This window comes from Thamnophis sirtalis, unplaced genomic scaffold, assembly GCF_051295495.1.
Source record: "Thamnophis sirtalis isolate CommonGarterSnake01/CBP01778 unplaced genomic scaffold, rThaSir2_p1.2 scaffold_8, whole genome shotgun sequence".
NCBI lineage: Eukaryota > Metazoa > Chordata > Lepidosauria > Squamata > Natricidae > Thamnophis > Thamnophis sirtalis.
The window spans coordinates 9,867,271-9,883,056 of record NW_028261388.1 but is presented as its reverse complement, the minus strand read 5'-3'; positions in this window follow the sequence as shown (position 1 = coordinate 9,883,056).

Below are 15,786 nucleotides of genomic sequence, written 5' to 3'. Positions count from 1 at the left end.
TTATTTTTGAATACATAATGAATTTTTATTTTTATTCTGATCTTTTACCCCTTTTTATATAACTTACTAGCTCAGGGTCTTTCAGTCGGGTTACTGGGATTGGGGGGTGGGGGAGAGAGAAGAAAAAAGCAAGACAGCAGCTTCAATCTCATTATCATTACCATCATCTTGACTTGTATGACTTCATTCTCCCCACATGGACTTCTCTCATTTGGTACATTCCAAATATGTAGATTTTTTTTTCATAACCTGAAAGAAAGATGATCTGAAATCCAATATATTCAGGGGAAGATTCAAATTCAAATTGTTGTCAGAGTGCAACATGTGTACAATGAGATTGGCTGAGCCTCCCTTCATGCACACCCCTACACCAGAGGTGGGTTCCTACCAGTTCGCACCTATTTGGTAGAACCGGTTCATCAAATCTACCGAACCGGTTAGAAGAGGTTCCACCAGTGGACCCGGAAAGTAGGCCACACCTACAGAAGAAGTTCCAAAATTTTTTGAAACCCACCACTGCCATACACACACACAGACTCACATAGAGAGAGAAAGAGAAAGAGAGGAAGAAAGAAAGAAAGAAAGAAAGAAAGAAAGAAAGAAAGAAAGAAAGAAAAAAGAAAGAAAAAGAGTGAGAGAGAAATGAAAGAAAAAAAGGAAAAAGGGACAGAGAGACAAAAGGAAGGAAGAGAGAGAGAGAGAGAGAGAGAGAGAGAGAGAGAGAGAGAGAGAGAGAGAACACATGGCCGGCAAGCCACTCCCACCAGGTCACATGGCCGGCAAGCCACTCCCACAAAGGAGGCCACAGAGTAGGTTCGAACAATTTTTGAAACCCACCACTGCCCTACACAGACATTACATTACATTGGCATCCATCAGTCTCAAAAGACTGTGGTATCATGCTCTGGAAAGAGGTTGAAGCTGGAGTGTCCTCTCCAGAGTGCGAGGCCTGGATAGATTAATATGGAGGATAGGCTGTTAACCAAGCAGCAGATTCCCCCCCTCTCCACGTCACTGAAATAGTCCAATGGAACGGCAGAGCCGATACGATTGCTTCCATCTGCATCGCAGGAGTTACCAAAACATGGTTTTACAGAATCACGAACTGCTTCTGGGACTCCGGTTCCGGCTATCATGTTCTTACTCTTAGTCTGCACCATTTTACCCCAGAATTTGCCATTTGTGTTTGAGTTTCCTCTTCAGGATCTGGCCTTCTAAAGAGCAGTTAGGGTGGATCTCCTCTAGGACTGACCGGTTTGATTACCTTGCAGTCCAAGGGACTCGCAGGAGTTTTCTCCAGCACCAGAGTTCAAAGGCCTCCATTCTTTGGCACTCAGCCTTCCTTATGGTCCAACTTTCACAGCCATCCATTGCAACTGGGAAAACCATCACCTTGACTATACACACATTTGTTGGCAGGGTGATGTCTCTGCTTTTTAGTATGCTGTATGCTACATTTAGTATGCTTTTTATTATGCTTTTTAGTATGCATACTAAAAAAAAGAATGACACTAGGTTGAATATAATTAAACTTTTATAGTATTACACTGCAGGTCTTAACAGGATACTCAGATATCTGGATTAAAGCGTTTTGCTGAATTATGATATGAATTCATTGGTTCAACCATGCGATGGTACAAACATCCATTCATTGTATTGTGTTAACCATGACTTATACCTTAGTGCAGTGTTTCTCAACCTTGGCAACTTGAAGATGTCCGGATTTTAACTCCCAGAATTCCCCAGCCAGCGAATGCTGGCTGGGGAATTCTGGGAGTTGAAGTCCGGACATCTTCAAGTTGCCAAGGTTGAGAAACACTGCCTTAGTGTAATAGAGGTATTCAAATATTGTTCTGTTATTTTACTAACATAACACCATGGCCTAGTGCTATGAGTGGAAGTCATTTCAGCTTTCAAGCCACACCGTATCCTCTGGTGTCGATTTCTCAGGAAACCATCGCTTGTCACAATTTCTGAATCCAAGCAGAGAGAAATGACAGTGTCACACTGAATTATCAGTATGGCTAGGCTGCATTTTATAGGGCAGCTGCGGAGATGGTTTTGACTCAATTTTTTTTTTTAAAGAAAGCACTAATGGATAATTTAAGTAAGGCATGTCAGACGGAGAGCTGGGAACTAACTCATCACAAGGGTTTTCATATCCAAAAATCCCATAATACGTATCTCAGGCAAATAAGCTAGAAAGCATTAGATGGAAGAGTGCGGAGCCAATAAGAATGAAAGTAGTCTATATAATTTTCCCTTTAAATGGAAATTCCATCCTATTAAACAAATTCCCCTGCCTACAGATATATCTCTGACACTCTCTATTCGCTGAACTTAGTTTGGGCCTGAAATATTTCCAGTGGAATGATCCAGAAAGTACTTTCTAACATTTAAGCTCATCGTAAACAGAGCTGAAGTATCCTAGAGTTTGGCTAAATATTAATAATAGGTTTATGTCATTGTCTTTCCCTTGTCTAGAATCAAACAGTTGGAGAAACAACTGTTTGATCTAACTAATCTTCCATAAATATTCTCGATTCACCTATCCATGCAATGTGGTTCACAGGAAGAGAACAGATGGGCTGATGAAAGATATCGACCAGGTAAACTGCTCCAGATGGTGTTTCTAATTGTTCTCTGCTTTCTTTCATTTCTTCTTATGGAATGTGTCTATTAGCTAACAATTTCTTGATGTCTATTTTTAAAACCATTTTTGCACAGGCTGGATTGGAGGCTTTAAGTACTGTTGGTTCCAAAGCATCAGCTTTGGAAAACCTCTTCCCTATCCTTTCCCATCCAGCTGTGGACACACTTGTCCTTCTTTGAGCCATTCGTGTCAAGAAATGGGTGGAAACTAATCAAGGAGAGAAGCAATTTAGAACTAAGGAGAGATTTCCTGACAGTTAGAACAATTAATCAGTGGGACAACTTGCCTCCAGAAGTTGTGAATGCTCCAACAGTGGAAGTTTTTAAGAAGCGATTGGACAACCATTTGTCTGAAGTGGTGTAGAGTTTCCTGCCTAAGCAGGGGGTTGGACTAGAAGACCTCCAAGGTACCTTCCAACTCTGCTATTCGGTTATTCATCAAGATGGTCTCAAAAGTTCTCAAGGTGTTCTTTGTGGTCTTCACGTCTGTTGGTGGGTTCATTTCCTCTCTGCTACTGAGCCCCCGTTGCTTAATTATTTGCCTTCCTTCTTACTCTGTAGTTCTTAATATATCTTCATTGGCCCATCAATAGTTCTTAGTGCAGGTTGTCCTTTACTTACAACCACAATTGAGCCATGGAGATCCAATTTGCTCCTTTTCTCTTGTGCTTCAGGAGCCTAGATAAGGCTTAGCTTATATACTAGCCAGTGGTGGGTTTCAAAAATTGTTCGAACCTACTCTGTGGGTGTGGCCTCCTTTGTGGGAGTGGCTTGCCACCCATGTGACAAATGGGAGTGGCTTGCCACCCATGTGACCGGATATGAAGATGCCAACGACACTTGTCAGAACCACCTTAAATTACCTCACACACAGCACTGGCCTGCATAAGAATATGATGTAAACTTGTTTTTTAAAAGGCATCTTTGGTTTGCGTTAAAACAACTTCAACACACGCAATGTTCTGATTGCACCACAAACGCAGTAGTCATCCTTACCTTTCACAGAGGCCCTGAGTTTTATAAATAGGAGCATGATAGTGTAGAATAATCATATCCAAGGACCAGTGGTGGGTTTCAAAAATTGTTCGAACCTACTCTGTGGGTGTGGCCTCCTTTGTGGGAGTGGCTTGCCACCCATGTGACCGGATGGGAGTGGCTTGCCACCCATGTGACCGGATATGAAGATGCCGACGACACTTGTCAGAACCACCTTAAATTACCTCACACACAGCACTGGCATGCATAAGAATATGATGTAAACTTGTTTTTTAAAAGGCATCTTTGGTTTGCGTTAAAACAACTTCAACACATACAATGTTCTGATTGCACCACAAACGCATTAGTCATCCTTACCTTTCACAGAGGCACTGAGCTTTATAAATATGAGCATGATAGTGTAGAATAATCATATCCAAGGACCAGTGGTGGGTTTCAAAATATTTTGGAACCTCTTCTGTAGGTGTGGCCTGCTTTCCGGGTCCACTGGTGGAATCTCTTCTAACCGGTTCGGTAGATTTGATGAACCGGTTCTACTAAATAGGTGCAAAGTGGTAGGAACCCACCTCTGATACTAGCCCAGGAGAAAGACATGTTTTCATTTACTTGCTTGCTTTTGCTTGCTTACTTACCTGGTCATTTCAGTCTTGGGATTCTGGGCAGCTCATAATAAAAGACAACAATCTTTAAACATCTTTCAGTCAGAATAAGAGAGTTGGAAGAGACTTTGGAGATCTTTTAATCCAACCCTTTGCCCAAGCAGGGGACCCCATATCAGTGATGGTGAACCTTTTTGGCACTGGGTGCTGAAAAGGGAGCATGCGTGCGACACCGGGTGCCGAAAAGGGAGCACTTCACACATGTCTGCATGCTTCGCACACCTGGATGCACTCATCTGGACTGTGAACAGGAAGGGAGCTGCCCAGGGGGTATATGTGCACTGGAAAATGAACTTCTGTTTTCTGGCACGCACACGTGTGCTGGCCAGCAAGTCTTTCTGTTGTAGAAAAGACAGGACACGGAAGCCAGCTCTTCAGAGAAGGAAAGGTTTATTGCGCAAGTTCAGGAAGAATGGTCTGAACAATGAGTGACAGTCAGGAAATTCCTTATATAGTTTATCGCTTTCAGTTAAAGCCATCTGTTAGTTTTGGGTGCACCCCTCAAGGTTTGCCCTTGAGTTACAGCAATATTATTGACATAATTGACATAATACATATGTCAGCTGATGGTCAAACGTAACATACATTTTGAGGAACTAATGCTGTGTCTACCAAACAGATTTATAGTCAAGCGAGCAAATAGGTTAAATTAGATACTTTGCTTCAGCAGATTTCATGTGCAGACTTCCTAAAAGCAAACCTTTGCAATTTCTATATATGAACAGTTAAAGCTTAATATCATGAAACCCTAGTTTGGTTCAAGCTTGAGGCCTACTTTGGTTGAGCCTGCCACCTCATTTCGGTTACTGGCCGGCGTGCATGTTCCTGCCGGAAAATGGAAGACCAGCTCTTCCAGTTTCCGGCACTGCCACATGAACAAAGTCCAGCTGATTGTTGTGTGCCAGAAATCTGGAAGAGGAACAGGTGATGCCACCTGTGCCAGGCAACATGGCTTTACATGCCACTTCGGACATGTGTGCCGTAGGTTTGCTATCATGGCCCCATATCATTCTGGACCAATGGTGGTCCAATCTCTTTTTGAAAACCTCCAGTGATGGAGCACCCACAATTTCTGAAGGCAAGCCGTATCACCGGTTAATTGTCAGAAAATTTCTCCTTACTTCTGGGTTGGTTCTCTCCTTGATTAGCTTCCCTCCATTGCTTCTTATCCTGCCTTCAGGTGCCTTGGAGGATAGGCTGTGCCCCCTTTGTGGCAACAACCTGAGGTGGTATTCTACCATTTTTGGACCGATTCGCCCAAACCGGTAGCTCTGACTTCAAGCCGAGAGTGAACCAGTTCTCTGTTTCTGTGAAAGTGGGCCCACCTGCCCATCCCTGCATTATACAAACCTTTATTTCTGCTTCTGATCAGCCCATCAGATTGAATTGCGGCTCCTATTCTGTTTTCCTTGTTCCTTTCCTTGCTTTTAACATGGAAGTTCAATTTTCTCTTAACTGCACATGCGCGCTCAGCAAACTGGTAGTAAAGCTGGTATAAAGTGACCAGATTTTAAGATGGGTAAAGCGGGACACCATTGATGGGGGGGGGGGCTCAGAGCACCTGAGCTGTAAAAAAAAAGAGGGCTGTAAAAACCATGAAGCGTTACCGCTGCTGTGGCCGCTTCCTCCTCCGCCATGCTTTTGAGGAGCTTCCGACGGCTGAGCCGCTTGGCCTGGGACTGAGCCTCCTCCTCGCTGCGCTGCTGTCACCGGAAAGCCCCCCCCCCCGCCTGAGGCCGCCCGACGGCTGTTGCAAAAACATCGCACATCAGCACGTGCACACGCAGGAGGGGAGGGAAACTCACCCCTCGTCGGGCGCTGCGAGCGAGCTGAGCGGAGGGAGGGAAACCACTGCCCTCTAAAGGCCACATCAGGAACAACACTTCAGAGAAATAAAAACTTTTTTTTAACGGCGTCCTTTTTAAAATTGATGATTTGGCGTCTTTTCTTTCTTTTGGAAAATCGGGACTTTTTGAACACACCGCGAAACACAGGACAAATTTTGAAAAATCATGACTGTCCCGCCAAAAGCGGGACGGCTGGTCACCTTAAGCTGGTAGGATCCCACCCCTGGTGGCAACCATGAAACAATGGTAGAATAAAGCTAAGATCGCTAAAAGCAATTCTACCTGTACCTCTAAAAGCAACGTCCTATCTGTCAATAACTACATCACCTTCAATCTCAATAATACACGGACAAACAATAGATACAAACTCAAGGTAAATGGCTCCAAACTTGATTGCAGAAAATGCGACTTCAGCAACAGAGGGGTCAATGCCTGGAATGCCCTACCTGACTCAGTTGTTACATCCTCAAACCCCCACACAGCGTCAACCTTCAACTGTCTACCGTGGGCCTCACCCCATTGCTAAGAGGTCCGCAAAGGGGATGTGGATATGTGCACCAGCATGCCTATCCTCCCTGTCCTACTGTCCCCATTTATTCGTACCCATTTCCTTTGCTCATGTCCATGTTTATGCTTACACCTGCTATCTTGTACATGTTTGACAAGCCAAATAAATAAATAAAAAATAAAAAATTCCCAAAAATGCATGGCAATCATGCTGTAATGTTTTAAGCTCTGCAACATTTTGGATCTCAGCAAAGGAGGGGGAAATTAGCCCCGTTCTGACTATTACATTATCTTGGATGCCGCAGCGTCTGAATTGTGCTTATCTATGATATCTAACACCTTTCAAGTGGACAACTTTATCCTGAAATTTCTTCTTTTTTTCTTTTTGGTAATTCAGTGCCTCGGCAGCTACAGGGAGTAGCTGAAGCGTCGGCAGCTTTTTTCCCCCTGTGCTATTATGCTGTCTTTCTTTGACACAAATGGAAGAAGAGCATTTAGAGTAAATTGACAGATTAAATGGAAAAATAAATCTCCAAGACCAGATGGTGTGGCACGCCGGCGTTAGCTCAAATATGGAACTGCTGAGCTATTGATTTTGGTATTTACCCTCTCACTGTACATCCGTATTTATGCCATCAGACTGGAGAGAATTATCTGGAGTTCAGAACTGATGCTGAAAATGACGAGAGGCTGAAATCTTCATCAGGCAAATTGATTGATAGCAATGAGCTGAGGGGATGTTTGGCGAGGTTCCCACACTCAAATAATGGACTGGCCACCACTTAGAATTTCTCATCATGCATGGGAAAGCCAAACTTTACTACTCAAACTTTACTAGGGGAGACTATGGGAGACATAGCAATAGCAATAGCAGTTAGACTTATATACCGCTTCATAGGGCTTTCAGCCCTCTCTAAGCGGTTTACAGAGTCAGCATATTGCCCCCAACAACAATCCGGGTCCTCATTTTACCCACCTCGGAAGGATGGAAGGCTGAGTCAACCCTGAGCCGGTGAGTTTTGAACAGCTGAACTGCAGAACTGCACTCAGTTGAAGTAGCCTGCAGTGCTGCATTTAACCACTGTGCTACCTCGGCTCGACATGATAGCAGTGTTCCAATATCTCAGGGGTTGCCACAAAGAAGGGGGAATCAAACTGTTCTCCAAGGCACCTGAGGGTAGAACAAGAAGCAATGGGTGGAAACTAATCAAGGAGAGAAGCAATTTAGAACTGAGGAGAAATTTCCTGACAGTCAGAACAATTAATCAGTGGAACAAGTTGCCTCCAGAAGTTGTGAATGCTCCAACACTGGAAGTTTTAAAGAATTTGCTGGATAACCATTTGTCTGAAATGGTATAGGGTTTCCTGTCTAGGCAGGGGGTTGGACTAGAAGACCTCCAAGGTCCCTTCCAACTTTGTTGTTCTATTATATTCTAAGATGCATCTCTAAGCTGTCTGAACCCATTTTAAAACAATCTAATTTAAACTGGCAACCTTTCTCAAATCCAAATTCATGGTTTAAGCGTTAAATTTATTCATCCATGTTAATTGGTGCCAAATCTCTCTGCATAATGCAAGGAACAAATTCTAACCTTGTGAGAATCAATACTATTCTCTATCTTCATTTCACACATGCATGTATACTTGTATATTTCTATCACCGACCTTTACAAGTTCACTTTCCATTTTACTTTTAACTGAACCTTGTATGTATGTATCAGGGGTGGGATTCAGCCAGTTCGCACCTATTCGGGAGAACCGGTTGTTAACTTTCTAAGCAGTTCGGAGAACCAGTTGTTGGAAGAAATCTCATTTTGTTTTTATTCCATTTTACAGGGCTAATCCTTTAAGGAAGGCAGGAAGGAAACATTCTGGTGTTGTTTCTAGCCTAATCTTTGTTGCCCTGCTTACAGAAACTGCCTCTCAGTTTACATTGTAACAGCTAAGGCGAAGCACCCATCTATGTGAGTGACATTGAATTGGCAACACCCACCCAGTCACATGACCACCAAGCCACCCCTACCTAGCTGGTCATTAGGGCAGAGAACCGGTTGTTAAATTATTTGAATCTCACCATTGGTATGTATGCATGTATGTTAACACATTAACGGAGTTGGAAGGGACCCTGTAGGTCATCTAGTCCAAACTCCCACCCAAGCAGGAGACCCTACCCCATTTCTGACAGGGCTCAGTCCAGTCTCTTCTTGAAAGCTTCCAGGGATGAAGCTCCCACAACTTCTAAAGACAACTTCTGTCCCATTGGTTGATTGTTCTCACTGTCAGAAAATTTCTCCTTATTTCTAAATTGAATCTCTCCTTGGTCAGTTTCCATCCATTATTCCTTGTCTGGCCTTCAGGTGCTTTGGAAAATAGCTTGATCCCCTCCTCTCTGTGGCAGCCCCTCAAATATTGGAACCCTGCTATCATGTCTCCCTTGGTCCTTCTCTTCACTCGACTGGCCATGCCCAGTTCCTGCAACCGTTCATCATATGTTTTAGCCAGTGACATGCGGTGAGGGTTACCGTTGGTGAGGTAAGAGCGCAGCAGCGTTGAGATGCAACGTCCCTGCCGCTGTGTCCGAGAGGCATCTCGCGTTTATGGCGGACATAAACGCGAGACGCCTGTCAGACACAGCGGCGGGGGTGTTGCTTCTCACCGCTGCCGCGCTCTGCCGCCTTGCCCCCCCGCCTCCGCCGTCCCCGCTGACATTCCAAAAGGACATTCCAAAAGTATGCCGCCGAGGAGCAGCAGAGCCGGGATCATTGCCACTCAGGTGACCCACACCGCCAACAGCTTGGGTGTCCCGGCTCCGTCCAAGCTGCTTGCTGTCATGCTCCACCGCCTTGCCCCCCTGCCTCCTCCGACAAACAATCCTGGTGCCCCGGCCTGCAGCCAGCCCAGCATCGAGCGGGGAGGATGAGGAGGAGGAGAAGAGCGGTGAGTCCTTGTGCCGGCCGGCCGGCCGGCCAGGCAGGAGCAAGGGGGGGGGGAATTAACTATTACGTCTGCGTCAAGGTGGCACAGTGGTTAAATGCAGCACTGCAGGCTATTTCAGCTGACTGCAGTTCAGCAGTTCAGCGGTTCAAATCTCACCGGCTCAGGGTTGACTCAGCCTTCCATCCTTCCGAGGTGGGTGAAATGAGGACCCGGATTGTTGTTGGGGGCAATAAGCTGACTCTGTAAACCGCTTAGAGAGGGCTGAAAGCCCTATGAAGCGGTATATAAGTCTAACTGCTATTGCTATTGCTATTGCTACTTAAACCCCATACCATCTACGGAGATCGTGTCCCAAAGTAGAACTGCCTTTTCATCCATCTTGGAATTGCGAAAATTCCTGGTGTGTCCAATCACACTTGACCAATAAATAATTCTATTCTATTCTATTCTAGTATGTTTGTGAGCGATTGATTGATATGGACATCCATCTTCAATAACCTGGGTACACCCTGACCCCAGGTGTCTGTATAAATTGAATAAAACAATATTATGAATAGACATTTCCTCTTGGGATGGTTGTTCCAATCCTCTAACCATTCTGATAATCTTTTTTTAAATGGGGAAAATATAAGGCAAACATTTTCACAACAGACAGATCTAAGCGGAAAAATCGCCTGAAGGTACTACACTGAAATCTGTGCTTTTCAACCATTTCCCTCCCGCCCTCCCTGCCAAAGGAAAGATGTGAGCACACTGAAGTGTGAAAACATCCAAGTAATAGAAAATGATGCATGAGGCCTGCCTTGGAATGAAAGAGGAATGATTCACACCGCTTCTGATTTACTTCACTTCCACACGCTCTCAGCCATCAACTCAACATCTCCCGTTTCCTTACTCCATCTTCATTTTTTTTTTTAACCAAAGAAAATCCAGACCAAAAAAAAAAAAATCCACTTGAACGGATGTTGTAAGGTGGCTTTCTGAACACATTCTCAGTTTTGAATCTTTTCTTTTAAAGCCTGCGATTCTAACTACGGTTTCATTGCAAATATGCCCCGATAATGAATTTTAATATTCTTTTTTTTTTAACTACAGGGTCCAGGGGATGGGCAAAAGGGAGGAGGGAGTTTTTCTCTCTATAAAACTTTCAAGGAATAACAGTAACATTCTCCCTTTTACAAAAAACTGGGCTGCTTGAAATAAATAAAATACACAATATAGAAATAAAATACATAGCAACCGACCACTATCCAAACCAATGGACCCGTTGTTCATTCCTAAAGTTAACACACGCTTTCATAGGTCTCAGGAAGTCATATAATCTGACTTTTATCCCAACGCCAGCCATCCCACCAAGAAACGGTGGCATAAATTGGACATCAGAAGGGCGATTTACCGCTACATGAAGAAGACGGCTTCCTTCCGTCGAACTGAATCATTTGTTGTTTCCTTTCAGCCCACCTCCATGGGCAAGAAAGTGTCTCCTTCTACTATGGGCAGATGGTTGTTGGCTACCACAGCTGCCTAGGCCACTCAAACATCAGTGGAGGAGATTTGTGGAGCGGCTACTTGGGCCTCTCCATCGCCGTTCAAGAATTATAATAGGTCCCGTTTGCCTCGTCTGAGGCATCGTTTGGGTGGAGGGTCGTACAGACAATTCACGAAGGACTGAGGGCCCTGGACAATCCAATTTCCCACCCATAAGACATTAAGCTTAGGTATATCCCATGCTTGGATTCTCCAAGGAACACACAGGAGAAAGACCATTGTCTGAATGTGATTGATTGATTGATTGATTGATTGATTGATTGATAACTAGGGGAGGTCCTCTCTGAGTCTCTGGCCCCACCCAATCCAGGTAGTCCTCAATTTACAAATATTCATTTAGTGACTGTTCAACGTTCCAACAGGATTGAAAAAAGTGATTTATGACCGTCGCCACATGCCCAAATCAGACCCTTAGCAAGTGGCATGTAATTATGACAGTTGCAGTTGTTCCGGGTCATGTGACCACCTTTTGCAACCTTCTGACGAGCAAAGTCGATGGGGAAGCCAGATTCACTTAACAACTGCGTTACTAACTTAACGACTGCAGCGACTCACTTAATGACTTTGGCAAAAAAGGTCGTAAAATGGGGCAAAACTCAGTTACCAACTGCCTTGCTTAGCAATGGAAATTTTGGACTCAATTATGGTCGTAAATCAAGGACTACCTGTACGCTGTCTCTTATCTGACCATTCTCTAGACCAGTGATAGCTAACCTTTTCCGGACCGAGTGCTCAAAGCGCATACATGAATGTGCACACTTGTGCCTGAACCCCCCAAATGCAATGCATGTGCAGCCCCTGTGTATGTGCCCTGCCCCCGCACATGGATGTGTTCCCCACACACACGCCCCAGCGCATGCTCTCACTGCCCCTGCATGTGCCTCACCCCTGTGCATGCACACACAGCCCCCCGCACATGTCCCGCCCCCTGCGCATGCATGGCAGACACCCAAAGACCAGCTGACCAGTGGAAGGCGCACACGCATACATCTGCATGGCAGAGCTGAACAGCTTGCATGCCCACAGAGAGGGCACTGCGTGCCACCTCTGGCAAACATGTCATAGGTTTGCCATCATGGCTCTAGACCAGTGGTTCCCAACCTTTCTTTTGGCCATGCTCCACCTAAGCATCTCTCAAATCCTGATGCTCCCTTTGTGACCTATAATTCTTACTTTGCTCAAAAAGGGAACTCTATTCACACAGAGGAAGCCTAAAAAGCCGTTAACCTGGCTTAAACAAGGTTCAAATTGCCCCCATTCAAAATCAAATTACCCCCTGTTGGACATGAGCCCCACATTGGGAACCACTGCTTTAGACCAGTGGCTCCCAAACTTGGCAACTTTAAGACTTAAGCTCTGCTGGCTGGTGAATTCTGGGAGTTGAAGTCCACAAGTCTTAAAGTTGCCAAGTTTGGGAACCACTGCTCTAGACTATTCTCTAGGGAAAAGCTGGCTGAGGAACTCTGGGAGTTGAAGTCCAAAAGTCTTAAAGTTGCCATGGTTGGAGACCCCCGCTCTAGACAGGGTCTTTTGCCCCGTCTTCCACATGCCTTTACATGATCTCTATTTGTGCCATAAGTTACACATTATCCCTTTATTTCTCGTCTGTCTGGACGAGGCCTCGATGCTTCCTTGCCTTGTATATTTTAATACCAATAATAAGCAATGATGATTATAGGGAGGATTGTATTCTTGTTATAAATAATGATGATGATAAGGGGATTTCAACAAGCTTAATCTACACCTGCAGAAATCTGCGGATGTAGAAAACACGCCTTTTGCACCCTGTGAATTTCAACTGCTTCATCCAAAGCCTCCCTAGGTTTCATTTTGTTTATTTTTAAGAGAAGAAGAAGAAAATGCACTTTCTCATAGCAGGCAGTTATTCACTGTCAATTATTCCAGTTAAAGCATGGCTAACTTTAATGACCTCTTTGACATTCTGTGGGGTTGTCAAATGAAAGACCCACAATGGGAGAGGGAGCCACATCAACGGAGAAGTAGAGCTTTAATTAAGGCAAAAAATTTTTTGCTGTTGTTATAGCTTGAAAATGGGCTCTTATTTCACCTCAAACTGAGACTCTTCAAGGATGAACTCTGAACTTTAAGTAGGCTTGTCGCAATAGGAGTGGGACACTTAGAAGATCTGAAGCCCAATTTCCCAGAGAGATATAAATTTCACGTTCAGGGTAGCTGTTCGCTGGAATGTGCAGACACATATGAAATAAGAGCATGAGATGATAATGGACAAAGACATGCATCTAATATACATTTATTATAATACATGCAGTCTTTGACTTACAATCATTCATTCAGTGATCGTTCAAAGTTGTAACATAACTGAAAAAAAGTGATTTACGATCGGTCCTCGCACTTATGACTGTTGAAGCATCCGGCATGTGTTTACAAACGTTGTAGCATCCCAGGGTCATGTGATCACCTTCCCAGCTGTTTCTGACAAGCACAGTCAATGGAGGAAGTTGGATTCTATAAGATAGGGTAGGGTAGGGTAGAGTAGGCTTGGGTAGAGTAGAGTAGAGTAGAGTAGAGTAGAGTAGAGTAGAGTAGAGTAGAGTAGAGTAGAGTAGAGTAGAGTAGAGTAGAGTAGAGTAGAGTAGAGTAGCAATAGCAATAGCAATAGCAATAGCAATAGCAATAGCAATAGCAATAGCAATAGCAATAGCAGTTAGACTTATATACCGCTTCATAGGGCTTTCAGCCCTCTCTAAGCAGTTTACAGAGTCAGCATATTGCCCCCAACAACAATCCGGGTCCTCATTTTACCCACTTCGGAAGGATGGAAGGCTGAGTCAACCCTGAGCCGGTGAGATTTGAACAGCCGAACTGAAGAACTGCAGTCAGCTGAAGCCACTGCGCCACCTCGGCACAGTAGAGTAGAGTAGAGTACAGTAGGCTAGAAGGGACCTTGGAGATCTTCTAGTCCAGCCCCCTGCTGTAGCAGGACCTATACCATTTCAGATAAGTGATTGTCTACACTCTTCTTAAAAACATCAAGTGATGGGGCGCCCACAATTTCTGGTGGCAAGTCGTTCCACTGGTTAATTGTCTTCACTGTTAGGAAGTTTCTCCTTAATTCCAGGTTGCTTCTCTCTTTGATTAGTTTCCAACCATTGTTTCTTGTCAGCATCTTTTTTGTAATGTGGTGACCAAAATTGGTTCCAGTATTCCAGGTGTGGCCTTGCTAGGGTTTTATAAAGTGGTACTAATATAAAACCCTAGTAAGACCACAATCATTCAATTACAATGCAATTCACTTAATGGCTGCAGTAATTCGCTTAACTACCAAGTTTAAAAAGGTCATAGAATTACATTTATTGAATAACCATCTTGTGCAACAAAAATAGTGGTCTTAGTTGTGGTAATATTGACTGTATACAGTTGTTCTGCTGAGGGACTACTTTAATCAGAGGATGTTGTGGCCTGCCAGAGGACAGAGTCGGACAGTGAGGAGGTAGGGGAGGAACATGGGCCAGTCTTGGAGGCTGGCGAAGGCTCGGACGAGAGCTCTGCATCAGAGGCAGAGGTGGGGCCAAGGCCATCTGGCAGTTCTCAGCTGCCTTCTCAGCAGTGAGGCAGAGGAACAGCTGGAGCCTGTTCCCAGTGTGCGCTTGCACAGAGCTTCCAGAAGAAAAGAACTAAGAAATCAGGGTTGACTTGGGAGTAAAGCCACAGGTGGACCATGATTGCCCCCCACCACAATAAGAAATAAAAGAGGAGTGAAAGGGGAGTGCGTTTTTTGCAGGAAACAATTCATTTGTTCGGTCATTAGATTAGTTTCAGGAGTGTGAAGATCTGTCCCTGAATCTCAGAGACTCTGTGCCCAGCTTTCCTTGCACAGCACCTCAGTTGGAAAATATTTACATGGCAGCTTTCCAAGCTAGATAAGGTCTGTGGTCATAACTTCACCTTTGAAAGACTGTTTACCAGGCCTTTGCTGTATGTGAAGGAGAGGAATTCACATTGATTTAATAAAAGGGGTTTTATCTGGACCAAGAATCTTCTTTGTGCTTTTTTGGGAAGCCTAGGACAGAACAGAGGATTAGCTGAAGTGTTAGTAGTTTTAAGATGGGAGACCAAATCCAGAAATATTAATAGGGCTAGCTATTGTTGCCAAAGTGAGGGAATCACTTTGTATCTTGTGCAGATCAAGTGCATGATGTGTTGAAATTCCATCTCAGAAAGAAGCTAGGCCTTCCAGATGTAATGATGTCATAAAATGTTTCTTCTATCATCCCTGTTAAAATATTTTACTGTCTACTTCTCATCGTATCGAGCCGACCACCAAGAAATTTAATCCAATATTTAAGTGCAGAATTGGAGCTCCTGATGGGCCATTATTCAGGGCTAAGTGCTCCACAGATCTAATGAAGTCGACAAAATCCATGAACGCTTATTTCATAAAATAATATGGTGCAGTTTCTAAGGTGCATTTCCAGATTTCTGGTTTTTGTTCTTTTGGTTCTTTTGTTCTTTTGTTGTTGTTGTTTCTGTAGGACATTGATATAGTTATCTTTTGGGAAACCTTTGAGGGGGAAAAACTGGAGGATATTACAGATTTTCAAGGTCTATTTTTACTCCTGATATGTTTCCTTACTATAACCAAAAGCCAAAATTTAAAA